Source organism: Canis lupus, chromosome 4 (assembly GCF_003254725.2).
Source record: "Canis lupus dingo isolate Sandy chromosome 4, ASM325472v2, whole genome shotgun sequence".
NCBI classification, from domain to species: domain Eukaryota; kingdom Metazoa; phylum Chordata; class Mammalia; order Carnivora; family Canidae; genus Canis; species Canis lupus.
In genome coordinates, this window is record NC_064246.1 from 12,432,665 (window position 1) to 12,450,027 (window position 17,363).

At 41.2% G+C, this 17,363-nt stretch overlaps 1 long non-coding RNA gene and 1 pseudogene across 1 annotated transcript; one reads left to right on the plus strand and one right to left on the minus strand.

Moving 5' to 3' along the window:
* The first annotated feature begins 403 nt into the window (after positions 1 to 403).
* On the plus strand, positions 404 to 1,271 carry LOC112652007 (phosphatidylinositol-glycan biosynthesis class X protein-like; annotated as a pseudogene).
* Positions 1,272 to 9,068: 7,797 nt separating this feature from the next.
* LOC112651902 (uncharacterized) lies at positions 9,069 to 16,001 on the minus strand. The gene is made up of 2 exons (XR_003131150.3): positions 15,616 to 16,001; positions 9,069 to 9,332 (listed from the first exon to the last, which is right to left on the minus strand). It is a non-coding gene; the product is annotated as an uncharacterized LOC112651902 (long non-coding RNA).
* Between the last annotated feature and the right edge of the window lie 1,362 nt (positions 16,002 to 17,363).

The window sequence follows — 17,363 nt, forward strand, 5'->3', positions numbered from 1 at the left end:
TGTCAGAGATTAATTGACCATATAATTGTGGATTTATTCAGTTCTATTGATCTGTCTACTTCTGTGGCAGTACTATATTGTTTTGATTACTACAGCTTTGTAATATAACCCAAAGTCTGGAATTGTGATATCTCCACCTTTGCTTTTCTTTTTCAAGATTGCTTTAGTTATTTGGGGTCTTTTGTGGTTCCATACAAATGTTAGGATTGTTTGTTTTAGTTCTGTGAAAAATGCTGTTGGTATTTTGATAGGGATTGCATTAAATGTGTAGAGTGCAAGAGGCAAAGAAGGAGTGAATAAGGATCTTGGGCCTGCTGCCTTTCCCAACACCAGAACTTTCAGGGGCCAGAGCTAGAGGGAGCCAGGGAATGGCAGGACCTGAGGTGGTGTTACGGAGTCTTCTATGGCGGTCACTACCTCTGTGGCAGCACACTCTATGAGTGGCCTGAGGTGTGCTCAGGCTCCTCCATCCGTATTTCTTACCTCTGCCCTCCTCTACAGAGCACGTTCTTCAGTGTCCTGGCTGCCAGGGCCATGAGCATCCGGGTAGTAGCCTGGCTGCTTCTCTGGGAGCTACCAGCCATCCTTTCACTGCCACCCTGCCAACCCCGGCACAAGAGCCACTTGTTCTGAAATTATTTTGAGGCAGGAAGTTTTAAAAGATGGTTCCCACAGAGATCTTTTAATAAAAGTGGAATTTGGAGAAAACATTGAGGATTTATGGAACAGCTGACTCTTAATTAAACGGTACATCCTGACAGGACTTTTTGTGAGTCCATAGGAGTTGGCTTCATTACAAGAGGGAAACATAACAGAGGCAGTGATGGTTTGAGAAAATTTCCATATAGAAGTTCCCAATTATTTGTCCAAGGGATCTAAAGTTCTAATCTATGCCAGACAAGATTCACAGTGCATTGTTTCCAAGCTTTTTTGCTTGTGCTCAACAGCTGTCGTCGGCCACATGGTAAAAATGGAAACCTTTATTGTGGTCAAGAACTCTGATTTACTGATGTATTGTGACCAAGAGTTTCAAATTCTGGAATGCTGGGCTCAATCAGAAGTGGCAACTCCTTGTGCTTTGAGGAATAAGAATATCTGCCAATGGAATAATATGAAATATAAATCAGTCTATGAGAATGTGACTCTACAGGTTCCAGTGAGATTGACTATAACATACCTCTTTAGTATGTTCCATGACTCTGCTCATTACCCTCCTGTGTTCTGCTTTGATCCCTGTAGCTGTTTTCTAATATTCCCATTTTCCCCTATAAGTCTTATAGAGTAAAAGCTTTCTATGAAACTAAGTAAGACTTATTTACTTCTCTTCATTTAAGTTAGGAAAATGAGCACTTTATGTATCAGAGACAAATTATTCTCATTTTGTGAATAAAAACATTTTAATTTCATTTAAACATTGAGAAAATCATTATAAATAAAAAAATAATTTGGTTGAAAAAAATCTGTAAATTGCTTTGAATAATATAAACATTTTAACAATAGTTTTTCTTCTAATCTATGGCCATGGAATGTCTTTCCGTTTCTTTGTGTAGGCTTCAATTTCTTTCATCAGTGTTTTATAGTTTTCAGAGTAAGGTCTTTTACCTTTTTAGTGAGGTTTATGTCTAGATATCTTATTTTTTTCTTGCAATATAAATGGGATTTTTTTTTCTTAATTTCTCCTTCTGCTTCATTATTGGTGTATAGAAATGCAATAGATTTTCATTTTTATTTTTATTTTTATTTTTTAAAGATTTTTATTTATTTATTCATGAGGGACAGAGAGACAGAGAGAGAGAGAGAGAGGCAGAGACACATGCAGGGAGCCAGACGTGGGACTCTATCCCGGGACTCCAGGATCAGGCCCTGGGCAGAAGGCAGCGCTAAACTGCTGAGCCACCGGGGCTGCCCACAATCGATTTTTATATGTTGATTTTGTTTCCTGTGACTTTACTGACTTTGTTTATCAGTTCTAGTCGTGTTTTGGTGGTGTCTTTCAGGTTTTCTATAAATAGTTCCATGTCATCTGCAAAGAGTGAACGTTTTACTTATTTCTTACTGATTTGAATGTCTTTTATTTCTTTTTGTCATCTTATTGCTGTGGCTAAGACTTCCAGTACTATGCTGAGTAAAAGTGGGGAGAATGGACATCCTTGTCTTGTTCCTGACCATAGGGGAAAGGTTCTCAGTTTTTCCCCATTGAGGATGATGTTAGCTCTCAGTTTTTCATTATTGGCCTTTATCATGTTGACGACATATGTTCCCTCTAACCCTACTTTCTCATGAGTGGATGTGTACTTTTTCAAATGCTTTTTCTTTCTATTGAAATAATATTCCTGTTATTTCTTACTCTGTTATCTTTCTAAAATCTTCTGATTAAGATATTTCGAACTTAGAGATGTGGGAAGGAAAGAACATCTGATAGAAGACTGTAACTTTTTAAAAGCTAGCATAACCTGAAAACTTAGGATGTCTACTTAATACATTACATATATTATTTAATGTAATCTTCCCAATAGCACTGAAAGTGCTTTTTATAGATGAAGAGATTGAGCACAGAGAAGTGTGTGTGTGTATGTGTGTGTGTGACTTCTGGGAAGGTCTTTTGTGCTTTCCTTTCTCTTCTTGCCCATACTACTTAGCATGTTGGTCTGACCACTTTACAGAGTCAAAATAACAGCAACTCAGTCAGAATTAAAGTTTATTTCTCTCTCACAGTGATATGATGGTAGGTGGATGGTCTTGGATTTATTTTTTTTTAAGATTTTATTTATTTATTAATGAGAAACAGAGAGAGAGAGAGAGAGAGAGAGAGAGTGAGAGAAAAACAGGCAGAGGGAGAAGCAGGCGCCATGCCGGAGCCCGAAGTGGGACTCGATCCCAGGTCTCCAGGATCACACCCTGGGCTAAAGGCGGCGCTAAACCGCTGAGCCACCTGGGCTGCCCGGTCTTGGATTTATAGGAAGTTTTAGTCCTTTTATTTCTTGAGGACATCCAGGGACCTCGGTTCCTTCTGTTTTGATGTTTCACCATTTCCTGGGTTTTATCCTCATCCACATATTTGAAACTGGCTTACCAGTTCCATGGAAGGGAAAAGGGAGGGGAGGCCAGACATCTCACTTTTAAGATACGGAGTTTTAAGAAGTTGCATGCATCACTCCTGCTTATGTCCTATTGGTCAGTACTTTGGTCAGTCGTATGGTCAAGCTTGGTGGAAGGGATGCTGTGGTATGTAATTTCTAGCTGGCAGAGCAATTATATTGCAAAAACATAGAAAGAACGAATGGATTTTGGGGAGATATTTAGCAATATATCTTCTCTCAGTTTATACCTCTCTCCTCTCAAAAACAATCCCCCTGTATTCTCTCGACTTAAGGGAGAAAAGTGAGCCTTTGTTGTACAAAAAGAGAGCCACATCCAGCTTTGCAGGGAGATGATGTTAACAATCATGGGTGGGTCTAATGGTGAACATCCTTGGAACAGTATATAAGTCCTAGGAACACACCTGGAGGCAGGGGAGGTAAGTAGGCTAGAGAGGTGCTGACAACATTTGGCTGCTTCGCAGGGAACTGCCAAGAGCAAGTTCTTTGTCTAAGCCCTGGTTTATCTAGCTCAAAGCCTAAAACCATTGTGCCAAAAACATTGTGTTTTCTCTCTAAGATTATAAACACTTCTAGTCAGAGCAAATGTCCTTATTATGCAGGGATGAGTTCATTTTTTACAAATGACATTTTGCTTTGGAAAGCAAGTTCTTTTCCGATGTTTGCCAAGGTAAATAGTTCATTTATTAGACATAAAGATCCAGTATATCTCATCCTTAGCTGAATTTAAGTGAGGTAAGCTGAAATTCCTTTGTTCTTGACAGGGCATTGATGTGTATTTTCATCTCCTTTTTTGTGCTATTGATATTTTGAGTGTGTATGATCTTCAAATTTGTTTGCTCTTGCCAGTGAAGTTTGAAGCAATTATACACATTATTCTTCTGTATTAATCTTTCACATACAGGGAGAACAAGAAATCTAGAGAACATTCTTATTTCTTGGGAGCTTTATTGCTAGATCTCTTATTTTCTGTCTGGAAGAATGGTCTTTGATGTTGTCTAAGTCAAAAAGAACCAAAGTAGGAAGTTTTGTACAGGATTTAAGTGCTGCTGAAGCTGTGATATAGGCTTGCAAACAGGCATCGGGAAAGAAAACTGACTGATCTGGTTTTAACTCTGTATTGGCTGTTTTCTTTAATTGTGTGAATTTGGGTTAGTCACTTGACCTTTTTGAGGCTCGTGATCCTTGTCCAAAAAATAGGAAAAATTATCTGTATCCTGTCAGGTTGTTATTAGAGTTAAATCATGGTTACACTGCTTATTAACTGCGTGGCCTTAGTTAAAAGTTAAAGCTTCTCATGTCTCAATGTCCTCATCCATAAAATGGGGTAATAATAGTACCTACTGTGTAAGAGTTTTTGAAAAGTGCTTGGAACAGCTCCTAGGACTCAGTAAGCCCCGTGTATATGTTAGCTGTTGGTGCTGTTCGACGAATATGTAATAGCTACCTGTGTGTACTGGGTTTGGTTGGGACTTTGACAAGACAGCAAAGGGAGCCGATCTCCAGCCTGGTTGTTCAGTGCAGGCTGGAATTCTTATGGGCTTCTATATTTGTGGGAAGCAGTGTGGAAGCTTCTCAGAGGCCAGAACTATCCTATCCTTTCAAGGTAACTGCTGCTGATGCATCTGAGAGAGCACAGTGCCACAGAATTTTGCTGAAAAATGAAAAAAAATTTCAATTAAAATATATTCTTAGGGGCAAAATGCTGCAAATGTGTAAATAGGAATAATCCCAGAAATAGATTCTAGTGAAATCCATCCAATGATGTTTTACTTCTTTATAAACATTCTTTAATTATTTTGTTTATTATGATAGTTTTTCATTTTATTCTATATAGCCCTTTGCAATGTCAGCCCCGTCCTCTTCATTTGTGTGATTTCTTTTCCTTCATCTATGAAGAACCCTTTCTGGGATGAGAGACTCAAATACAACGCAGAGATGCAGCTCTGCATGTTAACCGGAAATAGCAGATAAAATGTTTCACAGGGGATCCTTATCAGACTCTATCTCAGGGAGATTTCATTCAGTAGGCTGCCCAGATACGTACAATTCTTCTACACTCTCCCCTCCCCCACTCCATTTTTCCTTATTTTTCAAATTCAACATCTTCAAAGGCATTTAGCTCAAGAAATCAGGGCAGCCTCCGGTTTTGGAAGGCATGCATTTTTAGCTCACAAAACTGTGTGTCATTTTTCTTTTAGCTTTCCTTAAGTTCTTTTCTTGATCCTGGAAGAAGGTGGAGATTTATAATCACATTTTATTGGTACTTTTCTCCATCATATGGATGATAAATTATTGAGAAGCCATTTGGTCTATAAAAATGAAATACAAGGCCATCCCCTTCCAGCACGTGGCCTGGACTGCTCCAGCTGCCATGAGCTACTAGGAGCCTGTGGTTGGAAAAACAAAGCGAATCCCGTTTGCATTTTGGGCTTGGTCCTTTGTAGGGGGATAGAGCAGTACAATAGCCTGACGGACTGTTGGCTCTCTGGAAGCTACTCATGGCCACAGAGTCAGCTCTATTATGTCTCCGAGGGTCTTTCTTCTGACTTAGGCATTCAGAAATTTTGTACCTGTATTTTAGCTAGTTCTTATTTTAGGCTCCACTCAGCAACAGTCACAGCTTCCAATAATTGACAAGGTTTAAAATTTTTCTCAGACTTCAGGGGATGCCTGGGTGGCTCAATGGTTGAGCGTCTGCCTTTAGCTCAGGTCCTGATCCCAGGATCCTAGGATTGAGTCCTGCATCAGGTTCCCTACAGGGAGCCTGCTTCAACCTCTGCCTATGTCTCTGTGTCTCTCATGAATGAATGAATAAAATCTTTAAAAAAATTTTTTTTTTCTCAGACTTTACCACCATCAATCTTAATCCTTGTGTGGGTTACATCTGCCTCTGAGAATCATGTGATGAGCTTCCCTCTCACCAACGGCACTTATACACAAATACTTCAGAGTGTTCACGCGTCCCCTATCCACCCAACCCCTCAACTCTTCACAAGTCCACAAACCTAACGTATTAGACGCTATTTTCCCTATGGCTTTTAAAAGCATTTGTTTGATGATAATATAATTTATTTCTCTCTCTTTCAAAAACAGAAGATTTATTATTTCGGTGTGACCTTGTCTTTTATGTGATGGTCAAGTCAGCTGAGTTTTTTTAAAAATAAGATTTAATTGTAATTTTATTTTAGGATACCTGTCTTTCTGGAATCTTAGTATTTTAAAACTCAAATTTAGAATCAGACACATGGGTTTTGTATTCCAAAAGCTGTATGAATTTTTTTAAACTAAAATCCAGGGAATTCCAGGATTAGTCTCATTTTTCTCCAACTGAAATTTGAATGCACTTTCACAAATCTGCTTGTCATGTAATATAATGCCAATTTTTCTGTCCACCTAATTATCTTCTAGCAGTATATTAAAAGTTTTATAAGAACTGTAACTATTCTGATATTTTGGTGAATTGCTGCTAACTTGTTTGAACTGGAGGTATAAAGGATTCCTTACTACCCTTTATCTTCTACAGATGTCTGATGACATTGATAGGATTATCAGGATGGTTTCCAGAAGGTGTTTTGTCATTGGCAGGCACTTGTGACTGTCTAAATCTTGCTTCTTATTAGAAGCAAGGTGTTTCACTCTTCAAATTAATGTTTTACGTCTGAATATTGTCTACCTGGATGCCTTCAAACAATGGATCCTGTCATGAAAATTGGCATTTGTTTTACTATTGCTCTGTTTTTCTGTTACAGGCCATCACTTCCTTCTCTGTCCTTGCTGTGAAGAATATTCTGGTTTATTGACCAAGCTGATGAAGCCTAATCCCTTAGCGCATGATCATTATAAATCTAATGATCAGCACTCTCTTGGCACAATCAGGGTCTCTAAATCAGTCACTGTAGTAACTGTGCTTTGTGTGCTAGCAAGTTGATGACATTCCAGTTTTTGGGAGCTAAGGACACCTGTCTTTTCTGTGCTTGAACCCATCTAGTGAGTAAATCCATGGCCTTAGATCCTGGGCTTTGGGCCTAAGTGGATGTGAGTTTAAGTCTTAGCTGTGACACCAAATAATTCTGTATGGGGCTCATCATACCTCTTTTGCTGGGTTATTCTAAGATTAGAGATAATATCTGTAAAGCACATCATAGGCGCTTAATAAATGGTAGGTTCTCACTATGATTTCCTAGTCATCATCCCTACCTCTGAAATACTGAAGGGAATCAAAAGATTTTTGTTTGATTTGTACAAATGTAAACCAGCAGCATCTTTGATGCAGGGCGGGGAGAGCCCATCGTGGTAAGTGTGAGAGAAGGCAAGGGCCTCTGTCGATTGTGAATGCAGTTCTTGTTTTGGAACAGTGCCTCTTTGGAAACACACAGTACAGACTTTTAAGGGCCAGATCATCCAAGGTGAATGTTTCTGTTACTTAGAAAAATGCAGGTGAGGTAAGGAGATCATTAGCTGTGAGCAGAAGTTCTCACTGATAGAAGAAAAATAAAAAAGCTCCAATCAAATTGTACCCATGAGTACAAATAAATTGCCTATGGAGGCTACAGTTAGGGAGTAAATGATTTCTTAATATGCAGTTTCACAGAAGAAATAAGAAAAATCAATTTTCAGTCTTTCTGAGTGGGGAAGAAACAGCGCTCTTCTGGGAATGGGGCTATCATTGAGGCTTATGGGCAATTACTGGGTCTTTGAGACCCTCTCTGTTTTGGGAAGTGAGAGATAATCTCTCCTGATTTCCCACATGGAATGTTGGTGAGCAAAGACATGCTTCTAGGCCTCAGTGGACACACTATTCATATCATGAAAGGTGGACTCGGTATCAGGCTTGCAAAGGTTTGGGGTGACCCATTCTGAACTTTCACTGTATCCTGTGTCTGGAAGGGAAAGGCCGGCCGTGGAATCCAAAGGGTTTAAGTAAGGCCCCAAACTCAGACTCTGCCCCACACTTAGATCGCCTGGTTTTTATTTCTTATAAAAGGACTCAGTAGCACTATTGCCAAAAATCCAGGCGCCTTCTTGAGGAGCAGCCGTTTTATTCAGTGTTTGCTCAGCTGAATCCCCTTGGGAAAGAGAACATACAGGGGTTCAGATGAGGGTTGACTGTTCTGTTAACCTTGGCTGTGAACCCTGCCCCGCACTCAGCTGCGAGGATGGGATGAGGTGGTTTCACATGGACAACCCAGCAGCTCATTTCTGAAGATCTGAAATGCTAAAGGTTCTCGAAGCTGCGGTAAACAGCTTCTTTCTTCTCACCCTGCGCTGCAGGGGTGCAGAGGCCTTTTTGTACTGCAGGGTCAGGGATGCTAATGTCAGGTAGCTAGTCAGTGAGTATCTGCCAGGATCAGCACAGAGGGCTGTGCAGGGTGAACAGGGCATAACTCCAGGGGGTGCTGTTCACACAGCTACAGTGTGTTTGCAGCCCCAGGGATACACACTGCATTTCTGCACCAAGTAGGCCTGATACCTGCTTTAAATGCCGAGTGGCAGGCGTTTGGGATTCTCTTTCTTACAATGATTGCATTTCCGATGTGGGCTGACTTTGGTAGAAAAGGCCAGTCTGATCCTTAACTTCTACAGAATAGCAGCCGTCTGGGGTCCTTGCTCTAAAAATCCTTGGTATCGTACCATATCTCTGTTTTTCACAGCTGGTTCCCAGGAACCTTGATCCATCAGCAACAGGATGGCCCGGGCTCAGGGCCAAGCTGCTGAGATCCTGCAAGCTTCCTCACGTGTTCTTTTGCCTCAGTCCCCTGGAGGAGTTGGAAGTCCTAAGGCCCCTAAACTCCTGGTTGCCTGGAGGGGGTGAGGGGGTGTGGGGGGGTGGCAGACGTGGAGATACGCGATCAGAGCTGGCTGCTGGCCAGGCTGCAAGAACTGGTTTACCTCTAACACCTCTCCGCCTGCTGTTTCAGGCCGGGCTTTTAGGATAGAAGAGACCAAAAACCACTTTAAATGGCTAAATATAATAAATAAATAAAGAGGATCTACCGGCCCATTTTATTGAAAAGTGTGTGAGTGTGGCTGGCTTCAGGTGCACGAGTGATGCCAGGACAACCTCGTCTCTTTCCCCGTCTCTCCTCCTCTGCCTTCCTCTCCATCTCTCTGTGCTGCTTTCCTCTGGGCTGGCCTTGTTCCGAGGCTACGCTTCTGCAGCTGGTGGCCTCCAGCGTCTCCAGGGCTGTTTCCTACAAGCTTAGTGATTCCAGAGGGAAAAAACCAAAAGATCTAAAAAAACCAAAACAAAACCAAAAACAAAGCTCCACAACCTGCCCCTCCCCAACAACAAAACCCTGAAAGCCAGCTCACACTAAACCAAACCAAACTAAACCAACCCAAACCAAACATATGAAAAACAAACAGAGGATTGTGTGTTCATGATCTGGTTCGGGTTATGGGCTCATCATTGAATCCATTGTTGTGGCCAAGGGAATGGAATCCTCTGACCAGGCCTGGGTCTCGTGTCTATATGGTGGTCACATCCCCAACCAAGTCAAATCTGGGGGATGGAAGATTAGTTCCCTAAAGGGAAATCAAGATGCCGTCTCTAGAAGGAGGGGGAATGTATATCTGGGTGTAAAACAGGAATTATCAGGTTACTTCTCGGCTCTCCCTTTCTGTGTCTACCATGTGGGGCCAGTGGTCCTCTTCATTGTGGCCTCTATTAACCTGCCCTCTTCTGAGATACATTCCTCTGTTTTAGGGTAACCATTCATTAAATTTGCTTCTATTACTTTTACCAAAATGTCTGAAAGCCTTACAAATGTCACACAGACATGTTTCTGCCTCTAAGTTAACTTGACTCTTCCATAACATTTCACACTGGGGACATTCACGGCAATTTAAAATGGTCTCCTCTGTTGACTTTCATGACACTGTGGTTTCCTTGTTGTGTTTCTACCTCCCGATCCTACAGATCTCTTTCAGTGACAAAGCATTTAACACTAGGTAACTCACAGATTTTTTTCTTAAAGATTTATTTATTTATTTATTGTGAATGAGAGGGAGAGAGAGAGAAGGGTTGAGAGAGAAAGAGAGCGAGAGAGAGATGTGTGAGCAGGGGAAGGGACAGAGGGAGAAAGAGAAAATCTCAAGCCAGAAGGAGAAAGAGAGAAAATCTCAAGCAGACTTCCTGCTGAACACAGAGCCTGACCTGGGGCTCGATCTCATGGCCCTGATGTAATGACCTGAGCTGAAACCAAGAATCAGACGCTTAACTGACCAGGCTACCCAGGTGCCCCAGCTCATAGATTTACTAAACCACTAAGTTTTCTCCACCTTACTTCCTTGATTGTCCTTAGAAGGAGTGTCTATCTCTGTGGCCACTTCACTTAGGGCCTCATCATCTATCACCTGTGATGCAACCATCCCTTGTAGCAACTCTCTTCACTTGCAGTTTTATGCTTCTCAAATCTATGTACCCAAATGCTTCCAGATCCTCTCAGTTCCCTGTTTGGAATCATCAGCTGTTCCCCATTTGCCTAGAAGTGGTCATAATAGGGGTTCCACTCATTGTCCTAGACCCTCTCTGTAGTCCCGTTTCTTCCTTGCTTCTCTCTGGGTTTCCATTGCTCTGAACATCTTCTAGATCCCACCGTACACTGAAAGTTTCAATCCTACAACTTTTACCCAGGATGCTCACTTTCCCTTAGCTGTCCTCCCACTCATCTGCCTGGGAGTCTTCTTTTGGTCTTGCAAACCCTCTCTAGGGATCATGTTCTCTTGGAAACATTAACACCCTGGCACCCCACGTTGAACAAATTTCATTCTTTTCTGTATTAATTTGTACGTTATTACATTCAGTATTCTGTATTTTATTACATTCAATATTCTGTATTTTATTTTATTTTTTAAGATTTTATTTATTTATTTATGAGAGACACAGAGAGAGAGGCAGAGACACAGGCGGAGGGAGAAGCAGGGTCCATGCAGGGAGCCCGATGTGGGACCTGAACCCTGGGACCCCAGGATCACGCCCTGAGCCAAAGGCAGATGCTCAACCGGTGAGCCACCCAGGTGTCCCAGTATTCTGTATTTTAAATACTTATTTACACATATGCCCTTTTTTCTTTTTATTTATTTTTAAAAGATTTTTATTTCTTTAAGAGAGAGACAGAGAATGAGCAGGGAGAGAAGGAGAGGGAGAGGGACAAACAGACTCTCCACTTAGCACAGAGCCCAATGTGGGACTCGATCCCAGGACGCCAGGACCCCAGGACCATGACCTGAGCCAAAATCATATGCGTAAACAATGAGCCACTCAGGCACCCCTCTTGTTTTTTTTTTTTTTTTTTAAACAGACTTAACCTCTTTGGGTAGGACTTGCACAGAGTGTCTTCCCCACTCAATACTGACACAAAAACAGCTGCTTCATGCTTTGTCTGTTCTGGTCACTGAAGGCATTTGAGTTTCTATCCAAACCTTAAATAACCTATAAGTATATCAGCTTCTTGAGGGTAGAAACCTTGTGTCTTATTCACTAGGCTTATCATGAAGTAAGTGCTCAATGAATAAATAAATAAATGAGTGGATGGATGAATACAGCATCTCAACTTTCTTTTTTTTTTTTTTTAAGATTTTATTTATTTATTCACGAGAGGCAGAGAGAGAGAGAGGCAGAGACACAGGCAGAGGGAGAAGCAGGCTCCATGCAGGGAGCCTGACGTGGGACTCGATCCCGTGTCTCCAGGATCATGCTCTGGACCGAAGGCAGCACTAAACCGCTGAGCTACCCGGGCTGCCCTGGGAATATCTTTTTATACCTTTTCAAAACTACAGGGAATGAAAAAAAATTCATTGAGGGAGGGAGAGAGAAAAACACAGCAAGAAGAATGCGAAGGAAAAATGTGACAGAAATAATAGGATACATTTTTTTTTCTTACTTCTTCTAGCATCCCCCTGCCCCAATCTGCTAAGGGCTTTCTAGCATTGTTCCAGGGTTTCTGAATACCTTTCCTTTATTTTCATAGATCCACTGAACCTGTACCTTTAACTGTTAGCCTCTTTAAGTCTTCTCTGAAGGTAGGAAGAGTATATAAACCATAAAGGCAAAATGACATTTTCTGTGGGAAAACTTTGTACTTTCGTGAGGGCTGCCCAACATTTAAGTCTCCTTCTGTTTGATGAGTCTGGTAGGAGGTAGGGGTTCCTATCTGCAACTGTGGAAGTTGAAAAGGCTGCATCCTCTTGGCCTCTGGCCACTAGGACACAGCCCAGCTTGGCCCATCAGACCATCCCACCCGGAATTTTGCGTCTAGAGTGAGTGTTGCAACAAAGTGAGCACAGTGGTGGCATTGAGTGTTGCTGGCATTTGCAAGGTCTCCGTAGCCAAGCTTCTCTTGTGACATAACTCTGGCTCCAATTCCAGCCTCCCAGTTTCTCTTGCTTTGTGCCTGTTTTTCAAAAACTTTAACCTTTTCCATGATTCTGTGAGCTGCTTGACATTCTTTCAGTAAATTTTTTTTTTTTTTTTTTTTTTTTTTTTTGGTCAAGTTAGTCAGGTGGATTCCTTTGTTTCCAACCAAGGACCCTGACTGGTTATCAACATTGCAAAAGTACAGAGAAGAAATATGCAGTCTTATCTGTGGCACTTCTTACTCCAGTCCCCCTCACCTGCTGGTTTTATTCTTATCTTTCTTCTCCTCCTCCTCCTTCTGGAGCTCCATTCTGGAGCTAACCATGCCTCCTTTAAACTCCATTTCAGCTCAAGTTCATGGATTAATCATGCTGAATGCTTCAGATATCATATATCATATGTGAATCCTGGATCATCAGCTTTCTTCTAGATGGGATTGGCAAATGTGACAAATACTGGAAATCTCTTTACACGGAATACAAACACCCCTCATATATGATGCTCGGGGAATGCATTTCCATGACAACAGGATGTTTAGGATTTAAGACAAATAAAGGGATACAAATATACTTAAAGCCATCTTTTCCCCTACAGTGCAGGCAATAGGCATACTTCTGATTTAATGCCGGCCCACGGAGCTCATTTTTGGAAGTCAAGACAACGTACTTAATAATAAGTTATCTTAAGCCTTATGTATTTTCTAAGACAAAAGCAAGTTTCTTTTTTCTTCCCTTTGGGGGAGGAGGTAAAGGTAGACATTTTTAGTTTCATTTGTCAAGAATGAAAAGACCTTTCTCTCTCTCTCTTTTAAAAACATTTTTAATTTATCTCAAACAATGTGCAATATATGTCTTTAGTACAAAGAGTTTTCAGAATAGTTCTAATAGGGCATATCTAAAGATAAAGAAGGTTTTTGACTTGCAATCCACTTGTTCCCAGCCTCTCACATATCCCTTCCATTTGTTACTATCCAGCCATGCTGCATTCCTGACTCAGCACAAGGAACCTTTAAAATGATTCATTTGCTGTCTGCACGGTGTCCAAACTGACACCATCAGGGCCATGATCATTTAATTCCTGGTCAAATTCTGTCTGTGATTAAAATAATACCATTACTGGACAAGAACTTTTACACATGCTATCTTGAATCCCCAAATATCCTTGCAAGGTAGGGTTAGTATTCCATGTACATATGGAAAGATAATATGCCCAGGATCACAGAGTCAGGAACCCAAATATGTCGTGCTGAGAAGCCTAGGACTATTCTATTTCTCCATATTGACTTTACTTGCTTGATGTATTCAGATTTTTAAAAATTGAGATATAGTTGACATATAACATAATAGCTTCCGATGTACAACAGATATTTGTATTTATTGCAAAATGATCACAGTAAGTCCAGTTAACCTCTACCACCACATTTCTTGCAATGAGAACTTCTAAGATCTACTCTCTTAGCAACTTCCAAATATACAGTTCAGTATTATTAAGTATAGTTACCATGCTGTACTTTATAATTGGAATTATTTATTTTATAACTGGAAGTTGGAACATTTTGACCGTCTTCACCCATTTTGCCCATCCCCTACCTTTGGCAACCACCAATCTGTTCTCTGAGAGTTTGGTTTTTGGTCACATTCCACATATAAGTGAGATCATATGGAAGTTGTCTCTGTCTGACTTATTTCATTTAGTGTAATGCCTTTAAGCATTACATCCATGTTGTTGCAAAAGGCAAGATTTCCCTTTATTTTTATGAAAAATATTCCATTTTATATGTATGCCACATTTTCTTTTTCCATTCTCCACCGATGGATACTTAGGTTAATGTCACATCTTGGCTATCGTGAATGCTGCTGTGATGAACATGGGAATGCATGTACCTTTTTGAGTTAGCGTTTTCCTTTCCTTCAGATAAAAACCCAAGACTGTAATTGCTGGATCACATGGCAATTCTATCTCTAATTTTTTGAGGAACCTCCATATCATTTTCTATAGTGGTTGCAACCAATTTACATTCCTACCAATAGTATACGAGGGTTCTCTTTTCTCTACATCTTGCTAACATTTGTTACTTCTTGTCTTTTCTATAATAAGCATCGCAAGAGATGTGAGGTGATACTGCATTGGCTTTTATTTGCATTTCCCTCATGATGAGTGATGTTAAGCACCTTTTCACATACTTGTTTGCCCATCTGTATGTCTTCTTTGGAAAATTGTCTACTCAGATTCTTTTTTTTTTTTTTTTTAAGATTTTATTTATTTATTCATGAGAGACACAGAGAGAGAGAGAGAGGCAGAGATACAGGTTCCCCATGCAGGGAGCCTGATGTGGGACTCGATCCTGGGTCTCCAGGATCACATTCCAGGCAGAAGGCAGTGTTAAACCGCTGGGCCACCAAGGCTGCCCTCTACTCAGATTCTTTGCCCATTTTTAAATTGTATTATTTGGGGAGGGTTTTTTTTTTTTTTTTTTTTTTTTGCCTTTGAGTAGCATAAGTTCTTTATATAGTTTGGAGATTAACTCCTTATCAGATATATGATTTACAAATATTTTCTTCCATTTGGTAGGTTGCTTTTTTTAAGCTTATATTTATTTATTTCAAGAGAGAGAGTATACATAATCAGGAGGAGGGGCAGAGGCAGAAAGAGAGAGAGAGAGAGAATCTTAAGCAGGGTCCACACTCAGCACAGAGCCTGAGGCCCTGAGATCTTGACCTGAGCCAAAATCAAGAGTTGGGCGCTTAACTGACTAAGCCACTCAGGCGCTTTTGTAGATTGCTTTTCCATTTTGTTGATGGTTTCCTCCCCTGTGCAGGAGACTTTTATGGCAACAGGACAAGTTCCCTTTAACCAGTATTTTTATTTTCTCACTCTGTTGTTTTTAAACAGACTTAACCCCCCAAAATAAGGAAAATTTGCAGCGCTTGGAAAGTTAGAGAAATCAGGAGAAAATAAGTCTTTGGAGCCTAATGTTCCTTCCTGTTCCCATTGATGACATAATAGCAAAGAAATAAAAGCAACAAAGCACAGAAATTGAGTGCCTAGTCTTTTAGCCAAAATAATAGACACCTGTGAAAAGCAAATCGACTTTAAATGATTTCTGATGAATCAGAGCCACCGTTCACTATTAATAGCAGAACCATTAAAACCCACCTTTGTTGTCGAGGTGCTTTGTGAAGGAGAGGTGTCTGAGGCAAGTGGTGCTTTCTGATGTCCCTGGAATGAAAGCTGCCACATTTGAAGGTGGTAAAATAGAAATAGACGCAAGCAACAGGGAAAGCATTTGATAGCAATCCTGAATCCCATTGCCTGACTCACTTCCTATCCCCACTGCCTGGTTGCCAAACTCATCTTTGCCTCTGGATGACTGCTTTCAAAAGCTTCCCTGCGTCCTCATGAGAAACCCCTTGCCAGTCCTGACTGCGGCCCTGGCTGTGCTGCTGGCATCACCAATCTTGGATGCGGCACAGTCTTTCCTGTAGCTCAGTAGTTCCTCGTTTGGACCACTGCCCAGCCTGTACACGGAACAGACAGCTCGCCCTTCCAATATCCTATTTGATTTTTTCAGGGCATTCACTTTCATTTATGACTTGGTAAGCTTTGAATTTTAGTATTATTTTGGATGATGGAGAGGTCAATAAATCCGAGAATCAAAATCTTTTAATTTTAATCTGTTAGTATAACTGTGGGCCTGAGTCATAAAAAAACAAAACAAAACAAAACAAAACAAAACAAAACCAGGTTCTGGACACAAGTTTTTCATAACTTGACCTCTACTCCTCAGCCCAGAAACACATTTTATGCTTCTGTGAACAACATAAAAAAGTACTTCTCTTTTCTCGTGGAGCAGAGGAAGTGGATTTAGAGAAACAAGAACGAAATTAGAGACAACTGTGTCAAGAGGGGACCTTCCCCCCTTGGAGAGGGAGTTAGTGATTGAGCAGAGGGGCGGGGCAGCAGGTGGAGACAGAGGGGAGAGGTTTCCTGGCAGGAGGCTCACTTTCTGTCTCTGGGTTGGGGATGGAGGCCTAACTGTCCAGGGGCAGGGTTGGGGAGAGAGGGGGCTGCTGGAGCCTTGGAGGGTGATGGGGGTGGGCCTGCAGAGTCCCAGGGTGGGTGTCCATCTCCTGGTCTCTGGAGCATAGGCACGGAGCACTTACACCACGACTCACAAACCACAGAGGCCCAAGCAAAGCACTTTTCTCTCTTTATCCTCTCAGCATAATATACCCTCACAAATAATAAAAAGTTAGTAATGTTTATGGAGGGCTTTCCTCTCTGTTAGGTGCTTTTTGAAGTGCTTTACTTGGATGATCTCCTTTCCACTCTTTGTGGCTGATAAAACTATCAGCCCCATTTTCCAGATGAGGAAATATAAAGATTAAGTAACTTTCCCGAGGCCATATAACTAGTACAACATGATATCATTTATATGAAAGCATGCAAGCCCATGAATCCATTCTCCATATCCTAAAAATATCTAAAATTTGGGGCTGCTCTTGAGAACTAGTCTCTATTGGCTGAGTTGTCATTTACGCTGCTCAGCAGGCTTCACAGTGACTTCCAGAGCCTGTTGTGATCCACAGGGAGTCTGCGGGGCTCTCCTGGTGAGTAGCACCTTCCGCCCTCAACTCCTATTTTTTCTCCTGAAGTTCTGACCCACACAAACTTTGCTCATGCTTCGGGGATTTGCTTATCCTTCTAGCCTCTGTGTTCCTTTCACCTGGACCTCCTTTCTTGACATGTAGAAATTCTCATTTCTCAAGTCCCAGCTCCTTTGCTAAGCAGTCCTTCATTCAGCTGGTGTTTTTTTTCTTTTTAATATTTTATTTATTTGACAGAGGGAGAGAGTACAAGCCAGGGGAGTGGGAGAGGGAGAAACAGGCTCTCTGCTGATCAGG